Source organism: Metopolophium dirhodum, chromosome 9 (genome assembly GCF_019925205.1).
Source record: "Metopolophium dirhodum isolate CAU chromosome 9, ASM1992520v1, whole genome shotgun sequence".
Classification (NCBI taxonomy): domain Eukaryota; kingdom Metazoa; phylum Arthropoda; class Insecta; order Hemiptera; family Aphididae; genus Metopolophium; species Metopolophium dirhodum.
In genome coordinates this window covers 29,597,754-29,613,477 of record NC_083568.1, presented here as the reverse complement: position 1 = coordinate 29,613,477, position 15,724 = coordinate 29,597,754, and positions in this window count along the sequence as shown.

Here is a 15,724-nt window from a genome sequence, read left to right as displayed (position 1 = left end):
TGTTATATTATTATACGCGTTTGATGTGTCCGCTCGTGACTAGAAATGTTGGAAAAACTGTGAATAAACGTGAAAAATTCCATAGCACTAAACTGTAAACAACTGAAGAACACATTTTTATGTTTTTTTTTTGTCTCTCATGGTCATTGAAAATCATAGAATATGTGACGTGATGAAATTGTTGAGTAACATAAAATAGTTTTCTGCTAGCCAGAAGTACCTATATGACATAATATCGTGTTTGTTTTTTTCATCCCCCCGCAGCAGTAGAATAACCGTATTATCATTAAAAAAAAAACTTAATAGATAACGAGGCGAGTATACGTCATAATAAAAATAAAATACAATATACGACACCGAACGCGTCTTTTGTTCGATCGGAACAACAACGCAATTATAATAATTATAAATTCTCGATCGTCGCTAAGATACGACGTTTCTTGCGTTTTGGTCTTTTCGAACTTTTCACACGTGAGCCGATTGTTATATCCACGTAAAAAACACACAGAATGTGGTCATCAGTTTACAAAAAACATAGTCATAAAGCAAAGGTATGGGGAAGTTAATGACAATAATTAACTGTGGCGAGTTGAGTAAATTCAATTAAATTGACTTCAGTTGAGTTAAAAGTTAACAAAAAAAAAATGTAATTAGATGAGCTTAAAGTTAAGATAGACAATATAATTAACTTGACTCAGTTAAAAAGTTAATTTTTTTCAAGCTATAATATTTTTAAGTCATAAACTGCCCTAGTATTTTGTTATAGACAAACATTTACTAAGACGTTTAACACTGTGTAAAAAATTAGACTATTATAACATATAACTCGCAAATAAATTACCGAAATCGAAAAAGAGTCAACAAATCAGTATTGTCTACGCGTTTGATTACGCATGACGCGAAAAGAAAATTAACTTAACTGCACGACAATGCTGATTAACTACAAACAGTTAAGTTTCAACAGTAAAAATGTTAACTGAAGTAAAATTAGGCAATTATTACGTTTGCACAAACATAACGAGCGATATCGCAATAGCTGCGATGGCAATATTATTAGAAAAATAGGTTGTTAGGCTTCGCGTCATTCGGTCGATCGCAGTTCTCGCTAAATTAAAAAAATATATTTTATTATATTAACAGCAAGACGATTTTCCATTTAAACGCGAGAGGTTTAAAAATCAATTTATCCGATACGCGCGTTATACGGACGAGGAATGTCATTGTCGATGAATCGTAATAACCATATTATATATACCATGGTACAAAATACAGCGTGTACGTCGTATATTATATATTATGAAGCACAGACACATATACGGAACCTAACATTATTCTTCGGATCCGACGTCGACAGCTGTACGTGTTTCCCGCACAACAATACCACAGCTAGGTAATAATATTATTATCGTTTTCGTTGAATGTTTTCAATAAGCATAATATATCATTATAATAATTAAAACGCGATAATAATATTATTTGTTATCATCATTATTATCATAACCCGAAAAACTGACCGTTCGAAATCATCAATCGTTGTGACGTAACAATAATATTATATAATATTTTTACAATAATTTTGAATTTTTGAATAAATTTAGCGGACGATTCGAATCGTATACGATTACGTACCTAGGTAAGTCTCAACTGCCTCGGATGACGAATACTTGTTTATACAATCGTTTGTCAGACTCGTATTGGACAATGATAATATATGTGCAGTGCCGCAACTACACGTTGTGGGGCTGATGTGCAAATCTTAATTCGGGGCCCAAATGTACAAAATGTAAATCAATTATTATATTAAGCCATCTAAATAAAAAACATAAACATTTAATCGTGTAATTGTCATAAAAATAGTATTAAAGTATAATTTCCACACATTTGTAAATCATCCAAGAAAATTGTTTGAAAAGTTATCAATGATTTTCCCTGCAACTATTTCGGAAGTTCTTCTCCTTTCTATGTTCAGTATGGAAATGCCACTGATGAGACGTTCTTGACTTATAGAATTGCGCAAAAAAAATGTTTGATTAATTTAAGTTTAATTTTGTTACAATAAATCATGAATAATTATAAATAATACGAACGAATTTGTTTTTGATTTATTCTTCATTTCACTTAAATTTTCTTCAGCCAAAGCTTTACAATTGATTTTGACACATCGATTTGTGGGCCTACGTCGGGTCGGAGCCTTGGGGGCCTTGCACTCTCGGTAGTTGTGGCACTGTATATGTGCTGTGTAACATAGTTACTAGTTTTTAGACCTTTTTAATAACACGCAAGGGGGTGTGTTCCACGCACATCGCTGTATAGATACGCAGCATTATAAGGATCTATTTTTAAATGGCCAAACTTTTTTTTTGACTATCCCGAGTTGTCGAGTGGAGTTTAAAATATAATATCGAGATATGTTTGTGTTTGAGCTTTAAAAGGTGAGCATTTTATTCGACTTTTAATCCATTGCAAAACTGATTTCACCCGCCCGTCATCGGGTATGTCGACCTTAAAAACTCTTTTGATTGGTCATTCGATTAAAAAGTTCGTCTAGATTTTTTTTTTTTCAATTTTTGGAACTGAGTGTCAAAATTTAAGTTGTACGTCAAATATGTTCAAAAACGTAGTATTATTAAAATAGTTTTTAAAAATATGGTTTTGGAGGCTGACAACCATTGTGGAGAGGTGGAGAAATCAGCTTTGTGATAAATTAAAACATTAGTTAAATTGCTACCAAAAAGAATAACAAAAATTCCATTTAAAAAAAAAAAAAAATATTTAACGCAATGAAAATTTAATTTAATTTAAAAAAATGCAAATTGAAAGTTTTATTTTTATATTATTTCTATGCAAATGAGTAATGACATGCAAGAATTGGCGTTATCGGAAAATATCAAAAATATACTTAGTATACTAATATTAAATGGGTTGTAATACAAATATTTATTAAAAAAAATTCGATTGAACGAAAATACAATTATTCATCCCGAAAGTTTTTAGAAACATGAAATAATATGAATAAAATAAAAATAAAAGTTTTCATTTTATATTATTATGGATGTATGAAGCACATTTTATGATAAGGAACTTACAATTCAACTCGCTAAAAATATAGGTTTCAGTACTAAAATTTACGCCCTCAATTTACTACTTAATCCAACCTAAGTCAAGCATTATAATAACATAATAGTTTATTGCCACTCACGCATATCCATTATTCGGTGCCCACTACACGAGTTTAAAAAAATATATTATAATAAATTGATGACTGGTGTTAAGTAAATAATAATAAATCAATACTAACTTAACTTTAACCATCGATTTATTTATTGAATATAAATTTTTAGTGATAGCTAGGATAACATCGATAATAATAATTATGTATAGCTGACTTGCGTCCAAGAAACGGGAATCAAGGGGCGGTTCCATTTTCCTCCACAAAATAAAGGTTGGTTTCCTTCACATTATTTTCGAATAAAATTATGCCTATTTTCCTCCAATATTTTAGCCATTGTTGTGGTATTACGTACCGTATTATAAAGACAGAGCCTTAGCTATAGGACCGCATTTTCGGTTGACGATTACATTCAGTTATCGGCTATCTATATCAGCTGCCGATGATTAAGCCTAATAAAGAATATTTTTTTTATTTTTTTGTTATGCATAAATTATCAATTATATTAAACATTTTATCATTTTATTTATTATTTATTGGAGGAATATGGACAGTGGAGGAAACCGGCCGAATTAGGATACATGGCGAATTTAATACCTGTAAAATACACTTACCTCTTTTTGGGACGCGAGTAGTGTGAAGTACCATTTTTGTGTACCTACGAAACGGTATCGATACGGAGGGAAACGCGATGACGTCCTCTCCGCTCTTTTCATTTTTTTTTTCGTATATATATTTTGTTGTCCCCTCCCCCCTCTCCTACACCAATTCAATATTCTACGAGAACGCTTTCCACCCCACACACAAACCAATCGTTTTATGTATTCGATACCGGGTTCACGGTTATCTACTTATCGGTCCACCGCGGTCCACGGTTATAATCTGGTGACCTGCGGGCTACACGTTTTTGCGAAATTAAGATCAAGAGCTTATTGTTTATCGCACCTCACATAGTAATAATATTATACTGCTGCAGGCATGATCATCAAGTCATAACTGAAGTCACTGGCTGGGCCGCTGACATCCTGTTGAATATTCAGGTGTGGATCGGAATTAACGGCGGATTGGATTAACGTAGGTTGGAACAGCAAGCGGTTGTCGAGTGCGCCTGGACCCAACCGCAGAAGGTTACCAATGATACCTATATCTACGTATAGGCACGCGTGAGGATATTACTTGGACATTTCGGTGATTATATCTCGAAATAAGAGAACCGTCGACAGTAGTTGTCGCCACCCGTCAGTTCACATAATATTATTGTTGTATTAATATTGTTTCGTACGTACAGGTGGTTTTCAAGGTTCGGATTTTTTTATTTGATTTTCCGTCATCGTCGTCGCATCATCATACGCACCGTCTCGTCGCAGCCGACTGTCGTTGTAGTCGCTGACGGGTTTTTCGCGCCGCCTGGAAAATCGTTCGCCATCGCATTATTTTCAGCCGCCGCGGTTAACAATGAATTTCGTTGTACCACACACATACGCTGTACACACGAGACGTATATAATAATATATGTGTATACATTTGAAGTAAAAAAAAAAAATAAAAATAATATTCGAAAAAATGCGTTTTGTAATCACACTGCAGCACGAGTGTGTGTGTGCGACCCGCGTACAATGAACATCACGTACGTCTCTAAAAGATCATATATTATATTATATCTGTGTGTGTGTGTGTGTGTGTGTGTGTGTGGATGGTTCATTGCTCGGATTCGTATAGTCCGTTTTTGTTCGGACATAATATACGTATACCGCTGCAGACGCACGCGCGTGTAAATATATAAATGTTTTACGATCACGGACCGTGCGGAGGTGCAATATCATTTTGGAGAAATGTCGGACTCGGAGGAAAAAAAGGTGAAAAAAAATGTAATACATTTATAATAACGCGTACCCGTGTACAATATTATAACGACGGACATTATAATATATAAAATGTGACCGCCGACGCCGCCACCACCGTCACCGCGCGTAATAATATGCACTTTCTACCCGGTGAACCCCGACCAAGGTCTCGCTGTTTAACAGTCCATCCTCGTGGATTATGTTTTTTTCTCCATTATTCTAGTATACCTCTCTCCCCCTCGACAGCCAGTACATTCCCGAAAAATATAGCTGTGTCAAAACTGTACGTCGTAAATATGGCCGTCGTAATTTGTTTTTATCATCATTATTATTATTTTTTTTTTTTTTCATTTTTCTCGTCGTTTCCATAGCGCGTGTCCTCTACTGACTGGAAATTCGTAGTGTGACGCAACAATTCATCCTGACCACCGCTTCACCTCCCGACGAAGCGTATTGCTTCGATTCTAGATTTAATACAAAATATTACTTTTAACTCCCCAGTCATATACCTGTTATATTATACCTATGTCTGACCAACGTACATCTCCAAATACTTCAGTACCAGAAATTGCGGATGACAAGGCAACTATAAAAATTCAAAACAATTCGTATAGGTACCGCGATTCCTTAAATCTCTATAACCACCTTTTGAGCTAATTTCTGTCTGGTACGAAAATGGCGCACCGATTAGCTAAAATCCCTTATCCCAATCGGTAAGTTATTTAGGTACAATTATTGTAGGTCGTCTTACCTGGTGACAAAATATTAAAACTATAAGAGACTCGCTTTAAACGTGCGTTTCCGTAAGCTGAACACATTAATTTAAATACAAAACTTTAGAAAAAGTACACATTTTTAATTAATATAATGTGGACTTATGGCTTTCAAATATGAAGTAATGCTAAGAAATCAAACGCTTATTAAAAAAACAAATATTTTATCTGAGACATTATTATTGTTTGATTCTTCAAAAAATTACACAACAAAATATGATAATAATTAAAAAATTATCCATATTGATCATAATACAGTACTCCAGTAGTCCAGTATCGTCCCAATAACTTGAATTTCAAGGCAGATGAAAATAAATTCTACTTTTGTATTTTTCGAATCGTACCTTTTACCTGACTTCAAGGGACAAATAACAATTCGCGTTACCAAGGTTTTTGATTTATTGAGAGTCGGCGGAGTTATAGAAACTTGGCTGAATTTAGTTTTTAAAAAGTTTCGACATCGAACGTGTGCAATCTTATAGAATCATTACAATATAGCTCTCATTCTCATTTAAGATACAAATAAACTTCGTTAATCAATTTCGTTTTTTACTTTTGGACACAGACCAATTCAATTACTTGTTTCACACCGCATCTCTACGAGTGTACTATTTCCCTCGTTGGATCCGATCCAAGCACGTGCATATGAGTAACTGGGTTCAGATATTTCCATGACCCCTTGTAGTAGTCGCCGGATGAAAGCAAAACCAAAATAATAATAATAATTGCGCAAAATCTATTCTGACACAGCCGTTTTAATTTAGTACGTTTTACTATTAAGTATTAGTAAGTTATACCAGCGCACGCGTAGTACTATTATAGTCAATGATATTATACAGTAAAATGCGATAAAATGCAATAAAATGCAATTGATTATGCACTATATATTATACGTAATACGCGATAGTAACGAATAACGATTATCCTACCCACACACAACAATAATATTATAAAACACACTCGTTGGTCGAATTTTAATCGAATTAACGAAATATTATATTATTACAAATTTTATATTATATTAATATTTTATCGACGCGTTATGTGATTTAAGATTACTTTCAACGAATAAACTTATGTTTTGTTTACATAATGTATTATGAACAAATATAATTTATATATTATAGTACACTATAAAATATATAGTCAATAATTCTATGCATTTTATTAAACAGAACACGTTCCGATATTCGAATCATTTCGTCCATTCGGATTTTATTTTTGATAAATTTCATTTTTGAACATTGCAATTTGCGGTATTATCAAACTACACTATAATAGTGTGTGCAAAATAGTCGATAAACATATTAATATCACGACCTGCAGTACGCCAACAATTTCAAAAAATAATACATATTTATTTCTTATAACAATGTAAAATAATAGTGTAACAAACTATCTTGGATGTATAATAATAATAATGTAATGGAACCATCTAATGTGTGTTATTTATATGCTAAATCATAGTCGTATGCATAATGTAATGTAATATAATAATATTATTATATTATTTATAATAATATGAACGGTACTACAGTTTTATTGTGACGAAAATGTAGAACATTGATTGTCAATGTAAATTGTACTAGTATTATAGGTATAGCCATCTGTATCATAATTTACATTTATTTCACGACAAAGATCGAAAAACATAAATAAATTACTATAAAAGTATGAAATATAAAAGGTAGTAGAAAGTATAGTAAAATAGATTTTTATTTCGATCAACAACCAAATTTTATTCGCATAGTCTGTTGTATATTATGAACAATAAACACAACGTCAAAATATTGTTGATGGATATATTTTTACTAATTTTCGTGAGCCATGAAAAAAATATAAAAGTAATATTATGTAGGTACCTATGTATTTTTAATAATTACAATAATTAATTTAGTTGGTTTAATGGAATATGTAATGTAGCTACCTACCTATATTAAAAATAGTAATTTAAGAAATGTACATTGTCTTCTCGACCATTAATTATAATACAAGTTATAGGTACAAGTTGGTACCTAGACAAATAAATTGTTTTAACAAAATGTTTTTCATCATTATGTACTATAAATTTATCAAGGAAATGAGTTTCAACGAAAATTTTTGTGTGGTGCCAACAATTATAGATAATATGGCTGTCTTATCGATACCACACATTTAACATACATGATTGGTCCTGAGATTAATAATAGAATAGGGGCGGTTATTAGGAACTTTGTATTATTTAAAACTTAATTTATTGTTTCCTATATCTAAAAAATCATCCTATCAAAACACTATGAGTATACAACGATGAATCTTTTCACAGTTCATAATATAATATATATTTAGTATAATTTATTTAACATTCGTTTGTGAATAAGGTGATACACTCCTCTATGATAGTTGAATAGTGGACAAACATTCACTTTTGCATATAATTTAGCCATTTAGGACATATTTTGTAAATACTAATTAATGTCGTCGATATTATCTATAGTTTAATTTGAACAATTAATATAATAATAATATGAACAGCTTGATAAGGCATAACTCATAATGAATTAATGGTACATTGTTCCAAAGTCCTAGCAATAATGGTTTAGTATTATTGAAATATTTTTAAGTACAGCCCAATTTGTTCAATGATCTAAATAAGTAATTATAATGAGAGTTTACGACGGTCAGATAAATATTATATTAAAAAAATACATAATATTATGACGTGTTTGAACGGTTCCATGTTTCCATGTAGGTCAATGGTCTCAAACATGTGGCCCGCATAAACAATGTATTTCTTCAAACATATTGAAAATTAAATGAAATTACTATTAAACAAAAAATCAATATGTACTTCTTTGTAATGCCCACTTAGCATTGAATGCAGTTATAGTATAATAATTATAATCGACAGAAGAAATAAAATATGTTGTCTTCGTTTATTTTGAACTTAGTGTTGAGATGATCATAAAAAAAAAAGGCGTTTTGCCCGCGAACCTTTGACGTATAAATATATGGCCCGTTGGTAATTTAAGGTCGAAACCACTGACCGTATAGGTATATCAAATCACAATAACCTCACTTTACCTATATTTACATGTCACACGACGGTAAAATATTTTAATATCGAATTACCGGGTACGTTAGTACAACTGTTATCATGCGAGATAAATAATTAATCAGACACAATGTTTGTCTCTCGATAACCGTATTGACCAGGTAGGTATAGTTCAGGCACATTCACACACTGGCTATTGCGTTGTTGCTGCGGATGAAATCGAAAACCATAATGCATGAGGTACTGAGTTACCTATCTCATCGTGGTGGTACAGCCATAGACATATAAATATATTTATACGTCTATGGGTACAACAGCCAGTGCATTGGAATAGAAAACAATATCTTAAACATCCAAAAGCATCGTCGCCGTCGTTCACTCGTTCGTCATGCTATAACGACTTCCGACAACAAATATAGGGTCGTCTTCGGATAAAATATAGGTGCTATTCAATAGTTCGATGAGTATTTACGGTATTAAGGTCACGTCCTGCAAGTCTGTTTATTTAATAAGTTTGATAAAATAAACAAAAAGTAATAAAACTATTTTTTAATTTCAGTTATATTATTATACAGTTTTTGGTTTTTAAATTAATATCAAACTGAGTGTTGCGTATTATTTTTGATGCAGTTATAATAATAATATTGCGCTGCGCATCTCTTTCTTTAAACAATTATAAATGTTGAGCAATATTCCTGTAATATTCAATTCTTTCATAAATGTTCAGTCAAAGTATGGTAAACTATTTTTACAGTGTTAATATTAAACATTAAGTTTGGTTGAGTTTGTACGCCACTGAACCCATTTTCCACTATATTTAAGACTATGCATGAACTTTATCACATCAATAATTTTCCGGACAATTAAACACGACGTATATTATCTTGACTAGTTCAAATGTTTGAATATGTTTACAACTTTTATATTATGAGTACATACTTTGGATATAAAAAAAGAGTATACATATTGCAATTAGCTTAACATTTTAGAAATGATCTTGAAATAATACAAACTAAAAATATCTCAAATTAATAAACCAACTAACAATAATACATTTTGAATATTAATACTTAGAGTATCACTTATGATTAGGTAATAATAAGTTATAGGTTATATTTTTTTATATCATTATATTATAATATTATCATACTTTAAATTATTTTTGCTGAAAAACCTGATAACTATGTTTTCGGAGATTGATAACGTTGGCGCAAGATCCACGTGGTTTAGTAGCATGTGTAACAAAACCTATTAAAAAAAATTGAACATTTTATTATTAAAATCAACCACCGTTGAAGATAATTCGTTTTCTAGTTAAGGGGATTCGATACCGTGATTTTCTATTTTTGTCCAACACACGCGTGACAAAGTATTTTAGAAGTGTTTTTTTGCCAAACATACCAATTGATCTAATGAAGCGATAAGAATTCTGAAAACAGATTTGAATTTTTCGTCAAGTCTAGTCTACTTGAAGTTGACTTTCCCACATTTTTGATATTATCCCCTAAATTCCTAAAAATGTCATATTAAAAAAGAGTATTTAAAAATTGTTGTAATTTATGTAATGCGTCTATTGCTGTAACTCGATAAGCAATGCGTACACAATATTGTATTAACGACATAAAAGCCTTACCCATAACTTAATTAAATGAGTCTTCGCGACGAAAGGGTACAACAATCATGTTGCAACGGTGTGCACAATATGTTATGTTATATACTCACAGCAACGTGTTCGCCGTGTCATTGATCTCAAAAAATTAGACGCTCTTAAATTTGCACAATCAACGATGGCGTTAAATTTAGGTCGGACCTTATTTAAATTATATTTATAATATATTACGTAGGTGGCGCTATAGTATAATAGGTGTAAAAAAAAAAAAAAAACGTTTTATGGGTGAAAAACATCCCTGCAAATAACCGTACGTGAGACGCGTCCGGGCGACGTCAAAACGTATTTTGTCCGCGACTTGGCCAGAGGGGTATGATTTGTGGACCTGTGGTGTGGGTGCGTGCTCGTATAATGTACCCATATTGTAGCACAGAAGGGCAGATTGAAAAACTATCGGTCCGTACCACGTTTAGCCGATATCTGCATAATATACTTATTACTTTGTATACGTATTTTATTTTATATATTTTATGGAAACGCCGATAACGAAGTGATGGTCGCGTCAAAAGCTTTATGCGATGGCGTCGCAAGGCGGAAAGGCACGTGTGCACCTGTATAATAATATGCGAACGGGTCTACGAGAAATCGTTTGACCTTTCGTCCACCTGCAGCACACGTCTCCAGCTGGGTAAGCGTCGCGAGACGAGTAATATTTACCGAGAATAAGGACCGGGGCCCTCCTGTACGGAAATCGATAAAAAAAAAAAAAAAATGAGGGCGTTCGTCCTGAAATGATTATGACCAACATTATAATAATAACAATAATCGGCGTCCGACTACAACTGTTATCGGCTCTTACGAGAAAATATCCTCTAACGAATATATAATTATTATAGTATGTATATTTCATTTCGGGCTTATTATTAGGTTGGAGTCGGAGGGTCGCCTCATAAATCGTATAGTATTGTATTTCACGGGGTGCAATCGATTAGTCCGCTGTTTTCGACGAATGGTTTCGGCGAGAATAAAATACGTTTCCCCCGCACTGCGGAGACGGTAAGTTGTAAACGTCTTGCTGCAGTGCAATCTTAAAATTAATATTCAAAAATGTTTATTTTCAAAAAACGTCCACGCCCGTATAGTTTTACGGACACGGTTTGTTTTAAATTACGGCGAGCGGCGGTCGAGGCTGTGATTGTGTAATATTATTACAATAATAATAATAATAATAATAACTAATCGTTCACCGTGTGGAATATTATTGAAAATGAACCAGTAATTGCGATGGATCCAATCACTGCAATGATAACGTACATAAGCTTATTGAAAATTTGTTTATTATATTATAAAAAAAAAACAAATAATATTTAAATGCAACTGTTGAGCGGTTAAACTGTCCGTTATTCGCGTGAAAAAAAAATACGTTTGTTAAAATATGTGTTAACAGTATATAATATTATAGATCTGTTGTAAAGCTCTGCCGTTCCCGACAGGAAGTTACATAATATTTCGTTGTTTGTGTGGTGGAAAAGCCGCGTAAATCTGTTCTTTTTTATCGTTAATAGAACTCGTTTGAACGTAGTAATATATTGCGATTTTCAATAACCATTTTTTTTGGGGGGGGGGGGAGATAAAACGATCACGTTATCTACATATAGCCATATAGGTATACAGTATACGGTACCACCCACCCCGAAGTATAGAATTACATATTATAATATAAAGTTTAAATGCTTAATAAAAACCACACAATAGTGACCGTAATATTGTTGAAGGATTAATATTATTATGTACTAGCTGATTCCGTGCACTTGATTGCCCATTAAAAATGCCAACTCTCCATGAATAATATGTTTTATAATTATTATTATGATAGCTTTAAAACCCATGGCAACCATTTATAAACAAAAATTTCCATCGGAAATCTCAAAATCTCTGTTTGGGCACCTCCCGGGGTTCGTCCTCTCCCTTTTTAAATTAGCCTATCTTCTGCCCAGAGGTCTGATATATCTCTGCACCAAATTTCATCAACATCAGTCCAGCCGTTTAGGAATGCATAAGAGATACACACACAGACAGACATTAATTTTCATATATATAGATTTATGTGTACTTACACCGTTTTTTTTTTTCAAAAGCTTAATTTTCGTATTACATTAAACGGCTAGTATATAGAATGTTTTCAAGACAACGATGATCGACGAGAAAATTGAAAGTTTACCCTTTTGATCGACTTCTGAAAATTATACACTTTAGTTTATTTTATACTAATACCCGTCTACCTATATACTATAATACTGACGTAATCCTTTTATTGAAAGTATTTAAAGTTTGAACGATATACAGAGAGTATTGTAGCTTTTTGGTTCTTATAGATTTATAATTATCACGGCAATAAATTATTACGTTTTTTACTAACGAGATTTTACATTTGCATAACATGATGATCACAGCTAATAATCATAAAATATATAATTTTTCACAACACTAATGTATTGTGATACTTATATGTATACATAATATATAACATGTTATTTTCATTGTTAACACGATGATCACAGTTCACTAATAACCATAAAATATATCATTTTTCATAACACTAATGTATTGTGATACTATATTACAGGGATGGCAAATAAGTGGCACGCGTGAGATTTTCGATGGCACTCGAAAAACTTTCATTTGTATATATATCATATATTTCACAACGACGTATTGTTATCTTATCTTTTTTTTTATTTAATAGTATTTAGTACAGAACTATGACGGCTCAGATATCTTATCTTTATTATTATAAAATGTTTGGATTAATAAAAGGTTTTGAAATTAAAACAGATATTAACGATGTCAAATCTGGAAAATTTCTATACTTCCCAAAAGTGAAAAAAATGTTAGGTGAAGTGGACATTTTTGAACAAACCAATTGGAATTTTACCGATGAATTTTCAAATATTGTTGGTCTGATTAAAATACAGTTTTCACAAAGGTTTCATGATTTTAAAAAAATTAAAAATTAATAAAAATTATTAATTATCCGATTTATTCGATGTGCAAGATTTTGATGATTACGATCTTAATTGGATGGAATTAGAAAATTTAGAAATATTATATATTATATATTTTTTTCAACAAACTTCTGTTAATACAGGAACTTTCTCGTAAAAATTTTAATTGAGTTTAATGAAAAAAAAACAGAAAAATTATGAATACTTTGTTAACGTTTTATTCGAGAAGACATCATTATGACTTTAAAACGTACTATATATAATTAATTATTGGAAAGTACCTACATTTTAAATATTGATTTTATGTCGTAGGTGCATGAGTTTTTGTTTGTCATTTTATTGTACCTAGTTTTGTATAAGTACTGATTGATAAACAAACTTTTCTTTTGACGATGAATTTTTCATGGTCTTAAACAGTGCCAACAGTCATTATGTTCAAACGATTATAATTTGTTGAGTACTGTCACTTTCGTTTGTGATATATTGCTTGATATTATAATAGGTAAATACCATTAAAAGTAAACGAAATTCTTAATAAACCTCAGACAAATAACTTGTTGATTAAAAAAAAAAAAAAATCTGTTAATGTCATATTATACAGTGTGGGTTCCCCGTTATTTTTGTATCATAGTATGAAACCCCTGAAAGGAAAAAAAAGTGACTGGTCGTTACACCTATGTAAAAAAAAATGTGTTTCACTTGTTACCTTCAGGCAGCGAACACGAATGCTCGGGATGAAAAGACAAAACATGAGACATTAAGACATGTCATATAGACAGCAAACGTGCGCGAATATTAAAAATTACTGCGAATAATAAACGTCGCTCGTATTTTAGCATTCATCGCTCGTTGGCGGGCGCAAACTTTTTGTACAAACTTTTCGGCAAGTGCATAAATTCACGTGATCAAATATTCAAATTTTAAAATGTCTAACGCTCAGTATTTTCACCTTAACGGTTTACTTATAAATGCAAGGCACAGTATAGTGTTTTCTATGTTACCTACCTACCTACCTACCTGCCAAATTGCACACCACTCGCTGTAACATTGATTGAGCAAAGCAAATCAATTCCGTTGAAAATTTCTTGTATGTGTTCACAATAGTAAACCGTTGATTATTTGCTTATCACAATATTCGCACGACATAGCAAATAATGACGATAATCCGAGTTGATATGTTTTGTCGACCGTGCAAACAATAATTAATGTCAAACCATTTCGGCCACAAAAACTTTTTTATATTTTAATAGAAAACGGATTGGAAATATTACTAGACCCAAACCGTTTGGATAAATACTTTCAAAATATAAAAATATACTCGAATGATAAAAAATGCATTTGATTCATCTACCAATCGTCAAAAACGACTGTACCGATTGTATAGATGAACAATTTTTAGAAATAGGTGCTCAGTGGTTTTTGAAAATTTACCTATACTCAATATTAAGTTTTCCTATAGGTATAGGTACCTACTTTTAACATTTTAAATATGACGAATTTTATACGTTTGATAATATTTTCACCACAGGATTTATTTTAGATAGATTTTTTTTTATAAATAGTATTGCTATATTTTAATATCTATATGGATTCACAAAAAAAATAAAAACATTCCTCCAAGCACTTAATTCTAATGTTAAGTAAAATAACAAATATCCAAGTCATTTCCAGACTTTGATGGTGTCCTATAATAATAACATATTCAACGACATTTAATTGAATTTAACAATAGTTTGAATAATAATATCATATTATGACAATGGTAAGAAAAAAAAAATACCTACATGTTACATTGCTTACTAAGATGTTTTTATTCACTCTATAATCATTGTAAATTCTTAATTATATCGATGCGCCCGTACAATAGATCGTATTCAATCAAAAATAGACTAAATATCAATTTCTAAAATGTCCGTCCATTAATTATTTTCGATGTAGGTCGAACGACAGAATTTAAATCATCTGATCTCATTACTATTGATATTTTTTTTACCATCATAATATATCCGAACACAAAGAGGTTTTCAATAAATGTTTTTCGCACCTCTTTCATTTACCATACCTAGGTACATTTTCTTTTGAGATATGGAGCCATTTTTATGGGATAAACATGTGGGATAAGTTCACGAAAAAAAAATCGAGACCACTTCCGTGACTTTTTTTTTTGTTGAACAAATATTTGTGTACATAATATGCTATACACAATCCGTAAAATATACCGTTAATTTATTTGCACAGGAACAAGTATGGTAAGTATGATCTATACCTATTAAAGAGCTTATGAGGACGA